Below are 15,024 nucleotides of genomic sequence, written 5' to 3' on the forward strand. Positions count from 1 at the left end.
CGGAAGCATGAAGGGACTCCCGTGTCCTGTTCCTTGATCCAGGTGCTGGTCACCAAGGTGTGTCCAGTTTGTGAAATTCCTCAAGCTGCTCGCCTTTGTGATTTGTGCACTTTTCTCCAGGTCCAATACTATCCTTCAATAAAGAAGCAACGAACTGCAAGTGTAACTATGGCAAACAAAATCAAACGTAGGAAAATATATAGATTTTACTTACAAATGGTGGGTGGATTTTCCTGAAATTGAAACAGAGCTAAAGATGTTTCTTCTTGTTTAAACATATGTATTTTTTTTGTATAAAGTGATTAACTGCTAAACTTTAGGGGAATGATATCAATGTCAACGCTTCGATTTGAAATATGAAAACCTTTTGGGGATTTTTTTCCCCTAACATATTTCCTGGACTATCTTCTCTGTAACTTTTTCTCCCTAACGGTTATAAATGGAGGCATTAAATATCCAAAGTAGTGCCCTAATCATGCAAAATTCCCTCTAGGAAAAGTTAGGTCTTAAAGTGTGACCACTCAGAATGAATAAATGTATTACCTGTACATAAATGTGGATAAGCAGATAACACTCACAGAAGCTGGCAGAAGCCTGTTTAGAGAGAGGCACTCACTTTTTCATGGCAGTGAGAAACTTCCATTTCTGAAATGAACGCTTTATCTTTGAAAAGAACAGTTTCTCAGAATTTCCATTATCTTATCACTTTTGTAAGCCTACCTTTTAAAGAAGAGGAATCATCATATTTGAACGTTAACTTTAAAACCAATTAAAACCTATTAAAACCAATCCTCTTTCAAAAAGAATAAGTAGGCTCTTCAAGTTAATTAATCGGACGTGATTTTTTTTCCACTTTAAGGGTTACTCGCTCCTAACACTGCTTAACACAGAAATCACCGCCAGCTTCCCGCCAGCACAGCACCTTCTTGGGGGGACGGCGACCAGGCCCTGGGTTCTGAGGGGGCCACCCCGACTCCAGACTTAGCTCCTCACTCAGCCCTCTTGTCCTTAAACTTGAATGTGCATCAGGATCACATGGGGACTTGTCAAAATGCAGATTCTCAGGGCTCTCCCCACACCGCCCCCTAGAATATGAAGAGTCAGGTAGGTCTCAGCTTGGAACTCAGGCTTGCATTCTTATTTAACGCCCCCAGGTGACTGCTGCAGGTCCTCTTGGCAGACACGTGGAGATGCTTGTGATGTCTAAACCCTTGCGTTCTGCATTAATCACGGCAGAAGGACCAGATGCCCCTGGAGGTCTGGCCACTTCCACCTTGTCCTGATTCTCTTCAGTTCCCATGTCCAGCCTACACACTGATCCCGATTTGGAAATGGATTGTATTTCGTCAAGCTTAGTTGGAACTAAGATCTCACACGGCTTTTTTTTTTCCTTTTGAATGGTGCTTTTAGTCCTTCGGCCCCGTATTTAACCTACAAGGGAGCAATGTTGCAGCAATAACTATTGTATGCAGGGTTCTGGGAACAGAGGGTATAATAGTGAAACGTCATGATTGCGCCTCCCAGGCAGGAATGATCTTCAGCAAATTTTTTTTCTTTAGGGTGGTAAGTGGGGAGTTTGCTTGACAACCACACCTCTTCCTTTCTGCATCTTTCTCTCTCCTGGGGTGCTTTCTCTGATGGTGTTAGAGGTCACCTTAGCCTTCACTGAACCTTTCCCAGGTCTATGCCTAGTTGTCAAGTTCCCATTACCTAGGCCAGCTAATGTCAGCTAAGATCTAAGAGAATGACAGTCTGAGTCACACCTGAGTCACACTAAGGTGTGAATGACTGATATAATTAAGCAATATTTAAGTAGCACTTACAAGGGAAGGTGTCTCTGGGCCAGTCACAATCCCTTTCTCTGGTTTCTCCTGGAAGAAGGCGCCTTCCAGCCCCTCACCTATGTACTGAAAGGTGTCCTACTCATCACCTTAGTCAGCCTTGCCCCAGTCTTGCAGCTGTACCCCCCACTCACACCCCGATCAGTCCACAACCCAATTTCAATTCTTGACAGCACCACAAAAGTTGCCTGACACCACCACACCTTGGCTGTCACTTCTGCACTTGAAACCTGTACAGATTTGACCTGGCTGGTCTATAAAAACACTACAATTTCCCTCTCTCTCTCTCTCTTTGTATTTTTCCTCTTTACCCATATTCCTAACTACACGAGAGGTTGTCCCATTTCCAAAAAAATTAGCAATATTACAAAAGAGCAAAGACACTGCCGGCTACCAGCACAAAAGTCATCATTAGCCTGATTGACATGTCACTGGTCCTACAGACAGACTGACCTATGAGTGGCTCAAGAGAGTGTCCTGTCCCCGCCACCCCACCCCAGCAAAACCTGGGCATAAGTCTCCCCACTCTCTTTGCGCTGGGGCCCTCCTAGCCCCTTAGCATCTAATACTTTTGAAATATCAAGCACCACTGCATGGTGCTGCTCAAACCCCACACAGGACAGACGGATGGAAAACTGCATTGGAGCAAATTTAGCATCACTTCACAGTTGGGGGAAGGGGCATTGCCTGCTTTTTAGACCAGCCCCGCATCCATGGCAAGTCTGAAAGAGCGATGCCACTCTCACGCATTCCGTGCGGGGCCAGTCACATTCGTTTCGCTGAGTGCTGCCTCCCACGTTGACACCAGTTGGGGACAGGTGAGGTGACAAAGGTGAACCAGAGACAAACCCCAAGTTGTGATTACTTAAGGTTGGAAGTGTTAAGTAAAAGAGCTACAAAACCATCCTGGAAGTTAGAGAACGAGGAGGTGCTTCCGATCTGGAGTTGGAGACACGAAACCTGGGATTTATTTCTACAAAGAGTGACTTGGGGGAGAGTGGTTTGGTGGAAGTGGGCAGAAGGGCACAGGGCAGACGGAGAAGGTGCGTTTCCACCACCAGGTACTGGAGAGCTAGGGGAACTCAGAACCTCCAGGTGAGAAGAAGGGGCAGGTAAGGGGCTGGGCAGTCGGAGGGCTAGGATTACAGGTGAGCTGCCAAAGCTCACCAGAGAGCAAAGAGAAAGGCCGGTCCTAAGGAATGTGCCCCATTTTCCTGGCTCCTTGGGGACTCCAGGCATTGGAACAAGAGACATGTCGCCTGCCAGCCAGCAGATGTGGCCCATGAATAAACATCCCCGCGGGGCTGGGGGGTGGGGGAATAATAAATGTGAAGAAAGTGGTGGGCTGCCCCTCCGTGGCCCCCTCCTCTGCTCCCAGGCCGCAGACACGCTCGCCTGAAGGGGCGGACTCTGCCGTCCTCGCCCAGAGGCCGTCGGCCGCACATTAATCCGGGTGGATTTGGCCATCTTGTGACATAGCCAATCAGTTCTAGGGAGGGGACGGCAGGAACGCCTCTCCTTTCACGCCACAAAAGGATTTTCGTCCCTTGAGAGCACAATGAAAAAAAAAAAAAGCCAATCAAGGCGGGATCAGCTGTGGGCTGGTCGCTGCAGATCGGTCTCTCCCAGAGGGGGGTGGGGGGGACATATTGGTCCGTGTGGGAAACCCACAGCCTCAGCTTCTCACACATTGTTCGCCTCCTCTTCAACTGCACCCCCTCCCCACCAGCCCATACCCTCCCCTCTCCCCTCCCCAAAGCCGTTAATGCCACAAAAGATACTTTCCCCATTGTGCCCCGGACAGCTGAGAGGTCCCAGTGAGCCCTCCACGGCTCTGCGGTCCTCTCCAGGGAGAAGGAGGCGGGACCATCCAAATGGAGAGCGGGATGCTTATCATACAAAGGAATTAAACCCACTTGGGCTCTCCTGCTAATGTAGGACTGTGGGGGGTTAAATACGGTTACATTTTCATTAGGTGCTAATAGCAAAAGGGCAGCTCCGGGCAGCAGGGACCAGGCATTGTTATGCAAAAAAGGCACCCCCCCCCAAGGTCAGGGCAGTTGGGGTGGGGGGTTAGGAGGGGACAGCCAGCGTTAGAGCCTGGTCCAGGGAAAGAGGAGGAAGGGGAGAATGCCATGGATGTACTGTTGGCCCTGGAGTTCCATCAATGGGAAAAGTCATGTTTTCTCCAAAGGAAACAAGTCGGAATTGTCAGGGACGGGACCGACTGGTAGGTGGCTGGGCAGAGCAAGGTTACTTGTGACTAAAGCCACCTCCTAGGGGGCCCTCTCTATCACCAGTTCTCATTGAGGCTCTGCCCAGGTAAATGGAAGTTTCTGGTGCCTCCAAAAGCCTGTGGAGGAGGAGACTGTTTTGGAATCAGGGAGAAGGGATGGAAGCCCTGGTTCTGCTGCTCTCCCGGGTCCTGTGGCCTGGAGCATCTTTGTGACTCTCTGAACCTCAGTTTCTTTTTAATGCAAAATGGGGATAAAACCTACCTTTGTGATTCTTAGAGTCTCCATATGAAGGTAAATGACTTGCTTAGAAATGGACAAGCCTCTGTCCTCTCACCCACCACACCCACTCCCAACTACCAAAAAAGGGAAGTTAAGGCAATTAAAAGGAGGCAGGCTTTGATCCGGTGGGCTTCGGTCGGGTCTCCTCACTCGAGTACCGTGGTCCAGCCTCCTCTACCTGGGAGCAAACATCTCTTGTCTTTTCTCCTCGGTTTCCTTCAAAGCTCTGTCCAGAACTCAGTTCCGACTCTATGTCTTCTTGCTGTGACCTCAGTCTATTCGGACATTATAGTCTCCCACCCCTGAAAACTTGGGCATGAATCAATCAACAGGTAAGCTCCTGATTTTTGTTGTTTCCCATTGCTCTCTGGGCTTTTATTATCACACTGTTATGAGGATGTTACTGTGGATAGAGGCTGTGCAAGGGATATGAGGACTCCGTAGGTAGACAAGACCGTGAACCCACAAGGGCGGACTCGCCCGAGACTGGAGGTCGTGGCTCATTTGTTCATCAAGTCATGAGATGGTGGCTCTCCACCATTTCGCGTTGCACTCTGGATTCCCAGAAACCCAGAATTCAATGGAAAGCCACATAACAACCTGGTGGCTAAGAACTGCCACATAAATGATCCTAGGGATCCATTCTGCATAGTACATGGCAAGAAAATGTACTGTCTATGGCATGAATTCAGACTTTCTGCAGCCAGTGGGGTCAGGGTGGGAGCTGCATGCTCTCTGCACACGGGGACATCCAGGGCCGGCCGCTCCCACCCTGTCTCCAGGACAGACCCCCTGCCTGCAGCAGTCCTAAACCCTGGGTCCTCACGGAGCAACTGCTTGCCTCTGACAAGGTTTCCAACTCCACAAGACTGCCCTCTGACGAGAGAGAAGGGCTGGGCCAGGCTCGCCGTGCCCAAGAGCTCCACAATAAAATACTTCGAGAAAGAGCAACGGCTTGACCAGCGGTGGCATCTGAGAATGATCTGTTTGCTGGAACCCATGCCTGGTTTCAGAGTCTCTGCATTCCATAGTGACTCGGGGGGGGGGGGGGGGGAATCCAGTTGGGATGTATGTGTGGACAGAGAGAAAGAGGCAATTAATCCTTCACCGACTGAAGATGCCTTGCTTGGTGCCAACACTTGTCTTACCGTGACACAGAAGTGACCGGGTCCTCTGGTCACTTCTACGTCATGGTAAATGGTTTTTTAGAACTGGAGAGCTCCATAAAATACTCATCTAGATTATCTCTGGAAGGAGGGATCGGATTATACTGCAATGCAGGTGGCACCCAGAAAAGTTCTTCATTGCCAATTCATAACCAGGGGTCTGATATCTAAAATCTTTAATAAACTCCCTCTTATCTTGGTCAAATATCACATGTGACTTTTGATCTCTTATTAGGAATGTCAAACTCCAAACCAAAAAGAACTCAGAGGACACTAAGTGCTGGGGCAAAATGAGGAGGTTTCTAACTTCAACTTGGATTTTTTTTCCTCCCTTTGAATGGAAATGCCTCACCCCACTGGTTAATAAAATTAGAATTGAAAATCCCTCCAGGTGCAGTGACAGGTCCCTTCAGAGGAAACTGCTTCCTTGAAGCCAGCAGAGCTCAGAAATTACAACCGGTTTCAGCAATTAAGAGAAGTAAAACATTAAAAAGCAGGAGGCAAAGTACATTTGCATGCTAATAGCCCCTTCTGTAGTGCTGGGAAGCTGTGTTTTACAACAAAGCAGATCACTTTCCCCGCTAGAGTAATGTTAACCCCTGGGTTCTCCCTCCAGCTCCTGGCCCCACGCAAACGTTTGGACTTCTCCTGGCCCCCGTTGGGGGAAGTATGGGTTAACTCTGCGTACCCATCTACCCTCTGGGGCCTAATGCTCCCTGGCTTGGTAGGAAAAAAAAAAAAAGAGAAAGAGACTTGAAAGTTTTGAATGTCTTTAGGGGTAGAGAGAGGAGGATGGAAAGATGCATCCCCGGGGGTGAAAGGAACATTTTTTTCAAGAAAACACATTGGAATGGACTGGGCGTAGGCATTCCCATCCAGTGAGGCTTGAATTTGAATCTGGCTGTACCACTTCCTACCGATGTGATGTTGAATTAGTTCCTTAAATTCCCAGAGTCCCGATTTGCTCATTGCACAGGGTAGAATGTAACCGTGGTGTAGAAAGTGGCATTTGCAGTGTTTTGGGAGGGATCTTACAAAAAAAAAAACCTTTGGGTACAATGTCATTAAAAAAACACACTATGGCTATATTAGAAATGCAAAGCAGACCCTTAGGCCTGTGCAGAAAGTTAATCTTGGAATAAGGGCATATAGGTATACAGACTCCTTTTATACCCCACCCCCTCCAGGTGAAGACCACTTATGTTCTGGAACATATCAAAGTTGGTGATGCTCAGGAATATACCTGGGTCATGAGGCAGCCTACAAAAATCAGGAGAAAATTCTAAGTTCCTGTATCAGAAAACTGGGTAGAATTGAACTTGGATTTCGGAGCTAGGTAGACCTGGTTGTGAGATCCTCTTGCTTTGAAACTACCCGGCTGTGCTACTTGAAACACATCTCTTCCCTTCCCTGTACCTCCGTTTCCCATTCCCAAACATTTGGAGCAGGGGTTCCATGAGCAAGCACTCGGCACATGTCAATTACTAAGGGCTATTTCTTTGTCTCGCTTTTAAAACTATCTTTCTCTGCATCTTCTGCATGATACAATGAGGAAGCTGTGCCCAAAGCATTTCATGGCTTAGCTTTTGAGCCAACTCATTGGCATCAAGCGAAGATGAGGGAAGAGAAGTTTCTGCTTGTCCCGCAGGGTCCTCGTCACTTGCCACAGTTCCGCTGATGGGAAAGTGGCTGCCGGAAGGAAGCCAACGTTCATCAAGCCCTGGCCAAATATTAATCTGGGCACTCATGGATGGGCAGTGATGCAAGCTGGCTGACAGCAGGTGTTCTCTTCCTGTCTGAGCTACCTGTGGGTTGAGACCAGCCCTCCAGCCCACCCTGGTCCCGTGGGCACTTGGCATGACCTCCATTTATTCTCTGCTCTGCATCTATTTCCAGGTCACTGTCCAGGGCAGGACGAGGGAAGGAAGCAGAGAGATAGAAGTGGACTGGAAGACCTCGGTGGAGAGGAGAAGGAGCTCTCACTCTGCATCAGGTGCATTCCCCACCCTCTCGCCCCCAGATCGGTGGTTTTTAACCCTGACTGTGCCTTAGAATCAATGGGCATGACTGCCATTGATTACCATTGTTTTTTCTGGGGCGAGCCTGGCACATGGGTACTTTAAAATAACTCTTCAGCCCTGGCTGGTGTGGCTCAGTGGATTGAGCGTCAGACTGCAAACCAAAGGGTTGTGGATTCAATTCCCAGCCAGGGCACATGTCTGGGTTGTGGGCCGGGTCCCCAGTATGGGGCACACAGAGGCAACCACACATTGATGTTTCTCTCCCTGTCTTTCTCCTCCCCTTCTCCTCTCTCTAAAAATAAATAAATAAAATCCTTAAAAAAACTACAAGAAGATAGCTCTTCAGCAGTTCTAATATGTAGCCTGGTTGGGGATGAATTGACCTACTTGGAATATCCAACAAGAGACTCCACTCCTAACTTTAAAGGGTATGGTTAGGACTTCTTACAATGAGAAGGTCTAGGACCCACTGATTTAACTGGCTTGAAGTCGGGGTGCAGCCATCCCCACAAACTTATAAGTTCACACATATAAAATTAGTCACTACAGCATAATTTGTAATGGCAAAGATTAGAGACAACCCAAATGTTATTCTAGAAAAGGTTCATGAAATAAACTGACCCAACATCAACCTAGAATACTATACATACATTTGTTTAATTAGAGTGAGAAGAGAAAGATTCGATTGCACTAATATTGAAAAATCTCTAGGAAATAAAGAATGCAAAAACAAAAGCAGCAGGAAGAACAGTATTTATAGAGCCCTAGGGTTTATATAAGGAGAACATCAAGAATATACTTTCATATTGCTTGCATCTGTAGACCGAAACACTGGAAGAACACACAGGAAATAAAGTGGTGATGATAGGTTGCCGGGGTGACAGAACGTTTGGGAATGTGCATGGGATCATAGAGACTTTTCAGAGTATCTCCATTTCTGAGGCATGTGAATTGCCTATTTTTAAAAAATAAAGTTCCTAAAAAGTTCGTCAGGTGGTTCTGGTGAGTAGTCAGGTTTAAACCATGAATCTGGGGCGGGAGTCAGCTAACCACAATCTGAACCAAAAGCCAGTCTGCTCCCTGTATTTTTTAAAATAAACCTTTTATTTTAGAACAATTTTAGATTTGCATAATTATTGAGACTACAGTTCAGAAGCTTCCTGTATATCCCACACCCAGCCTCCCCCATTATTAACATTTGCATTAGTATAGTACCTTTGTCACAATTAATGATGTAACATCGATTGATTATTATTAGCGAAAGGCCTTACTTCCCACTTCCTCGGTTTTCCCCCACTGTCCTGTTCCTGTTCCAGGAACCCACCCACAGTCTCTCCTTGTATGTAGTCATCCTGCTTCAATAGCCACCCCACGGCTATGATCATTCCTGTGTTGGGTGACCTCAACAGTGTGAGGGACACCTGCTCAGGCATTTGGTTTGAATGCCCTTGAGTGAGGATTTGTCTGATTTTTTTTCATAATTAGGGATAATGTGCTTTGGGAAGCGCAGTGTGAAGAGCTATTCTCATCCCATCATTTCAAGGGGATGGACTAGCAGCAAGATTTGTCACTGTTGATAGTAAGTCATGTCCCCTGGCTCAGGTAGGGTTCCTCAGGTTTTTCTCTACTGCATTCTTTTTTTTTTCTCCCTCCCTTTCCCTATTGTCTTCTTTGGAGAAAAGTTACTAGGCACGGCCCACTCTTAAGGATGGAGTGGCTACATAAAGTATTTGGAATTCTTCTGCACAAGAGATTTGTCTGTTCTTTATTTATTCAGTCACTTCTTTGTATTGTTATGAACTCCTGGATATTTATTTTATGCTTTGGGTTATACATAATATTATTTTAATTCCTTGCTCAACCAGCCTTGACCATTGGGAGCTCTTTCCATTTGTTCCCGTATGTCTTTAACACTATCCTCTTCATCGAGTGTGTTTTCGTTTGTTGTTTTTTGTTGTTGATTTGTTTTCCGAGCATTTTCTTACTTCCTGGAAAGACAAGATTTTCCAGGCTCATTTTGTACATTTCCTGTCTCAGTGTAATCAGTGCTGATTCTTTTCTCTGGAGAATACCTTGGTATTAGGAAGCAAGGTCTGGGTAGTACCAGGAGTGCTCACTGCTTCTAGGGTGCCATGGCTTCTAGGTTCTCTCAGCTGATAGAGCAAGGAGACATTTGTGGCTATACTAACCTGTGTATGTACGTATATCTACAAATATTTCTCTATGTAGTCATCTGTGTCTATGTTAAGTTAAACACGAGTTCATACTTACTGATGTCTCCAACCTTAGCCCCTTACCACATGGGTCACTGTAGCTGCCCCTCCTTGCTTGTCTACCATCTCCCAGTATGGCGTTGCAAAGCCTGGTTGCCACCACCCTTCATCCATTAACTCAATTACTCAACTCCATATACATGGATAATGGTTTTAGAATCACCAACTCATATGCCTTTAGTCTAACAGACTCCACTCATTTCCAAAGTTACTTAGGCCAGTACTTTGTTCTCAAAATCCATTCACTGGTGTTCTCACATTCGTAATACTTTGATATTCTTTGTTGTATTTAACATTTTGTTCTGAGCTCTAGCTGGTGGTTGCTCAAGGGCTTGAGCACCAGACTGGGAACCAAAGGGTCACCAGTTCGATTCGCAGTCAGGGCACATGCCTGGGTTGTGGGCCACGTCCCCAGTATATGCAAGAGGCAACCACAAATTGATATTTCTCTCCCTCTCTTTCTCACTCTCTTCCTCTCTCTCTAAAAATAACTAAATAAAATCTTACAAAAATATTTTGTCCTGGAATCCCCCACAAACTCCTAAATGATTTTTTAAATGCATATGAAGTTTACTCTCTGTGCTATAAAGCTATGTGGGTTCTGAGAACTACTTAATGTCTTGTACTCATCATTACAGTATCCAACAGAACAATTTCACTGCCCTAAAACGTTCCCTATGTTTCACCTCTTCACTTCTCCCCTCTCTTGCACTCCTGCCAAGTGCTGATTTATTAACCATCTCCATAGATTTACCTTTTCTAGAATGTCCTATAGTTGGAGTCATACACTTTGTAGCTTTTTCAGACTGGCTTCTTTAACTGAACAATAGGCATTTAAGATTGGTCCATGTCTTTTGATGGCTTGATGACTCATTTCTTGCTATTGCTGAATAATATTCCATTGCATAGATGTATCATCATTTCTTCATCAACTTGCCTTTCAAAAGATGCCTTGGTTGTTCCTAGTGTCTAACAATTATGAACAAAACTGCTGTCCACAGGCAGATTTTTGCATGAGCGTAAGTTTTCAAAGCAGTTGGGTAAATACTTAGGAGTCTGAGGGCTGAAGTGTAGGGGAAGAGTATATTTGGTTTTATAAGAAACTGACCATTTTTTTCCAAAGTGGCTGTATCATTTGCAGTCCCACGAGGAATGACTAGGAGTCGCTAAAACTTGATGTTGTCAGTTTGGGGATTTTAGTCAATTTAAGAGGTATAAAGTAAAATCTCCTTGTTTTAATTTTCAATTCCCTAGTGACAAAGGATATTGAGTATCTTTTTGTGTGCTTGATTGCCATCTAGATACCTTCTTTGGTGAAGTTCTGTTCATATCTTTAACTCATTTTTTAATTGGGTTGTTTGTTTTTTGTTGTTGAGTTTTGAATTCTTTGTATATTTTTTCATACGAGTCCTTTTTTTAGGTATGTATTTTGCAAGTACTGTCTTCCAATCAGTAGCTCATCTTTTCATTCTCTTAACAGTGTCTTTTGCACAGAAGTTTTCCATTTTAATCAAGTTGATTTCTTTCATGGGTTGTGATATGGGTGATTGCACCTAAGACTTTATCACCAAATCCAAAGTAATGGGGATTTTTCTCCTATGTTTTCTTCCAGACTGAATGTTTGTGTGAGGTGAAAGATCCGTGCCTAGGTTCTTCTCTTTTGCATATGGACCTCTAATTGTACCAGCATCATTTGTTGGAAAGACGTCCTTTTTCTTGCACTCCTTTGTCAAAGACGAGCTGACTGAGTTTGTGTGTCTTTTCCTGTTCCAGGGATCTGTTTGTGTTCCACCAACACCACACTGTCTGGGTGACTGAAGCCTTGTAGGAAGTCTTGAAATCTGCTCATGTGAGTCCTCCAGTTGTGTCCTTCTTCAGTATTCTGTTGCCTAATTGAGGTCCTTTGCTTTTTCATATCAAATTTAGAATCAATTTATCAATATCTATAAAATAGCTTGCTGAGATTTTAACTAGAATTGTGGCAAATCTACAGATCAAGTTAGGAAGAACTGACATCTCAACAATCCACGAACATGAAATATCTCTCCATGTATTTAATTAACAGTAACTGTGACTCAGATAAACCTCATTGGCAACGATATTGCCACTGCACAAAGCTCTCTCTCCATATATTTAAATCTCTCTCTGATATTTTTCATCAACATGTGGTAGTTTTCCTGCCTGTTTTTATGAGTAAAATTTTATCGGTTCATAGCCACACCCATTCATTTCCGTATTGTCCGTGGTTGCTTTGCTTTCGTGCTGTGACGTCAGAGTTGAGTAGTAACAAAAACCAATGGCTCGAAAATCCTAAAATACTACCTAGGTCTCTCCAGAACAAGTTTGCTGAGCCCTGCTCTAGAGCTTACACTGCAGGGCATTCTTTCCTTCAATCTTATTTTTAATGATCTCTGTCCACTGGCTTCGGGAAGGAAGACATCACTTAAAAAGGAACGTGAGCACCTTAGCTTCAGCAATGAGTTAAACATTTTTCTTTTTAGGCCCCGGACACAAGATCCACAGGAACCTTCTTTATTATCAAGATCTGGTAGGTCGAAAAGAGGTTCTCATTAGGTTAGTGTATGTTCTGAGCTCAGCGTTATTGGCCCCAAGGTCACTCAATGCCCATTATAGCACCTGGAACACAGGGGTTAATCAATGTTTGATTGACAGATGAATGATGCTCAACAGAAGAATCCTCAAACAGTAACTCTGGGGTCCACTGAGGTGCAGGGGTAACACCTCGGAAGCTATGAAACTGGGGACAGAGAAGAAATGCGTGAGTTATACAGTCAGCAGCAGATGTAGAGACAGGACGGCTCTGTCTGCCACGGGTGGAAACAGTCAGATAACACGCACACCAATTTCTACTTAACAAACGTCGTCTTGAATCAAGTCTGTATCAGACCAGAGCAAGGCAGGAAAGAATATTGATTAAGTCCCATTGTGTTTTGTGTTCCGAGCACTGTGCTAGGGTCTTTACGTGTACAGTTTCCAAGCCACACAACAGCTGCAAGGCAGCCTTCAGCATCCCAGTGTTGCAGACCCACAAAGTAAGTACCAGCACAGTGACTCCACGGGCTCCTCACTCGGAGTAGCAGAGCCCGAGTGGGGTGGGGTAAAGGAATCTTGAGCCATGTCACACCTCTCAGCCACACCCAGTGTCAGTACCAGCAAGCGGTCCAGTTCTCTGCATAGCTCCCTGCTTTCACTCAGTGGGAATGGCATTTGTAGGTGCCAACTCCAGGGGTCCCGCAGGCGTATTGCAGATGTTAAGAAACAAGCAAACATATTCCCATGTCTGTGAAAATCCATCCCCACCCTAGCTGTTTCATAGACTGGGTAGTCAGCCAGGGGGTGACTTCTAACTGGGGACACAACCCTCTCTCCAGAGCAGGCAGTGAGAAGACCTCAGCAAAAGAAGAGACCTACTTCCTGCCCACGGGGACTTCATGCCCTCCTGGAGAGTCTAACATGCATGCATACCTATCCCCACAGGAGAGTCGATAAATCCCTTAAAAGCACAGTTAGACGAGTGATAATTACTCTATGGATTTACACATGCAGGCATTGGCTGGGTGTGATTAAAAAGCTGTGGAATCTTCAAACGGTTCAATTTTGCATTCATTTATACAATTCCTCATTAGCTCCTGATTTCCACTGTCCAAGTAGTAGTCATCTAGAAAAACCCAGGAATATTTTTATAGCACTTTGCAGTTTACATAGACCTCAAAAATACATTACCTACTTTGCAAGGAAGGTAATTAGGGCAGGAATTATTATTGTACCCATTTCAAGGATTTAGATACTGAGGCTCAGATAGGGAAAATGATTTGTCCAAGACCACACAGCCAGAAGGCCAAGCCTGTCTTCTAGCCCAGGGGTCCCCAACCACTGGTCTGTGGCCTGTTAGGAACTGGGCCACACAGAAGGAGGTGAGTACCAGGGCAGGTGATCTATCTAAGCTTCACTTGAATTATTGCCTGAGCTCTGCCTCCTGTCCACACCCTTCCACAACCTGTCCGTGGAAAAACTGTCTTCCACAAAACTGCTACCTTGTGCTAAAAAGGTTGGGGACCGCTGCCCCAGCCTACAGTTCCATTCATGGACCTCCTGTGCCCAGGCTCCTGCTCTAATCTTGTCTGTCTCCCTGTGAAATCTGCACTTTCCCCCAGGCAGCCTCCTTTTCTCCTCCCGGAGCTCCAAAGCTAGATGGCCTCTCTGACAGGGGGTGGGTGGCCCCATTCTCCCGTGTGCAGCGAAGTGAGGTGGCTTCTGTTCCAAGGATCTGAGCTGACACAATCCAGCTTAGTTGTGGGGCATCTGCAGACTCTGTTGCTGCCCCAGCCTGGCTGGTTTGTTTCCTTCTACTTGGAAGACCTGCAGACGCCTTCCCAGCACAGTGCCCGGGCCATCTTCCCTGGATCTCTCAGTAGAAGGCGAGTGAGGAGGGAGTCCACTAAACCGCCAAAGCTCTCTGCCCCCACCCCACTCTCCCCCAGCCCCCTGTCCCGGAGACACAGGCAAACCACTACCCAGTTCTCAGCCTCTACCACTCTTTCTCCAAAGCCCTGGGCCCTCTAGTGTCTTCCAACCAAAGAGGCACCTGCCACTCCTGGGGATACAGAAGGAAGAGGGAGATGAAAATAGGGATGGGCTCCCTAAAAGAGTACGTGGGAAATTCTGCATGGCCCGCTTTCAGCATTAAGCATCAGCTAAGCCCCCACCCACCAGAGTCTGGATCCTTTCTGAAGAGCAGGCTGAAGTGTGCAAGGGTTACATGGATTAACCACTCTGGACCCGCAGGGATTACGGCTGGAGCGCTGGGATACTAAGGCAGATGTCCAATTACTCTTCCAATGTGCTCATCTTGAAATTCGCAGGACCGGCACACGTGACCAGGAGCGGACCAGACTCCAGATCTAGGCCAGCATAAGCTCTGGAATGCGTGCCCAATCCGCCGGGCTCACTGTGGGCTGGGGGTCATTGTGTCCTGTTCACTGTGGGAAGCCCTGACCCCAAGCACAGTGTCTGGCACAGAACAGGTGACCAATGCATCTTTACTGAATGACAGAAGTGACCTACACAATCTCTATCTTTGAGCTAAGATAGACACCCCAAGCAAGATGACCCCATGACCCCAAGACCCCAAGCGAGATCAATCCATTTCTGTGGGCATTGAACCAATGGCCCTGGCCGCTTCCTCA

The 15,024-nt window shown here is 46.2% G+C and overlaps 1 pseudogene; it reads right to left on the minus strand.

Annotated features, from left to right (window-relative positions):
• Positions 1–11,760: 11,760 nt before the first annotated feature.
• On the minus strand, positions 11,761–11,936 carry LOC119003838 (uncharacterized; annotated as a pseudogene).
• Positions 11,937–15,024: the final 3,088 nt, after the last annotated feature.

This window comes from Sturnira hondurensis, unplaced genomic scaffold (genome assembly GCF_014824575.4).
Source record: "Sturnira hondurensis isolate 20B ecotype Veracruz unplaced genomic scaffold, ASM1482457v3 Scaffold0018728, whole genome shotgun sequence".
NCBI lineage: Eukaryota > Metazoa > Chordata > Mammalia > Chiroptera > Phyllostomidae > Sturnira > Sturnira hondurensis.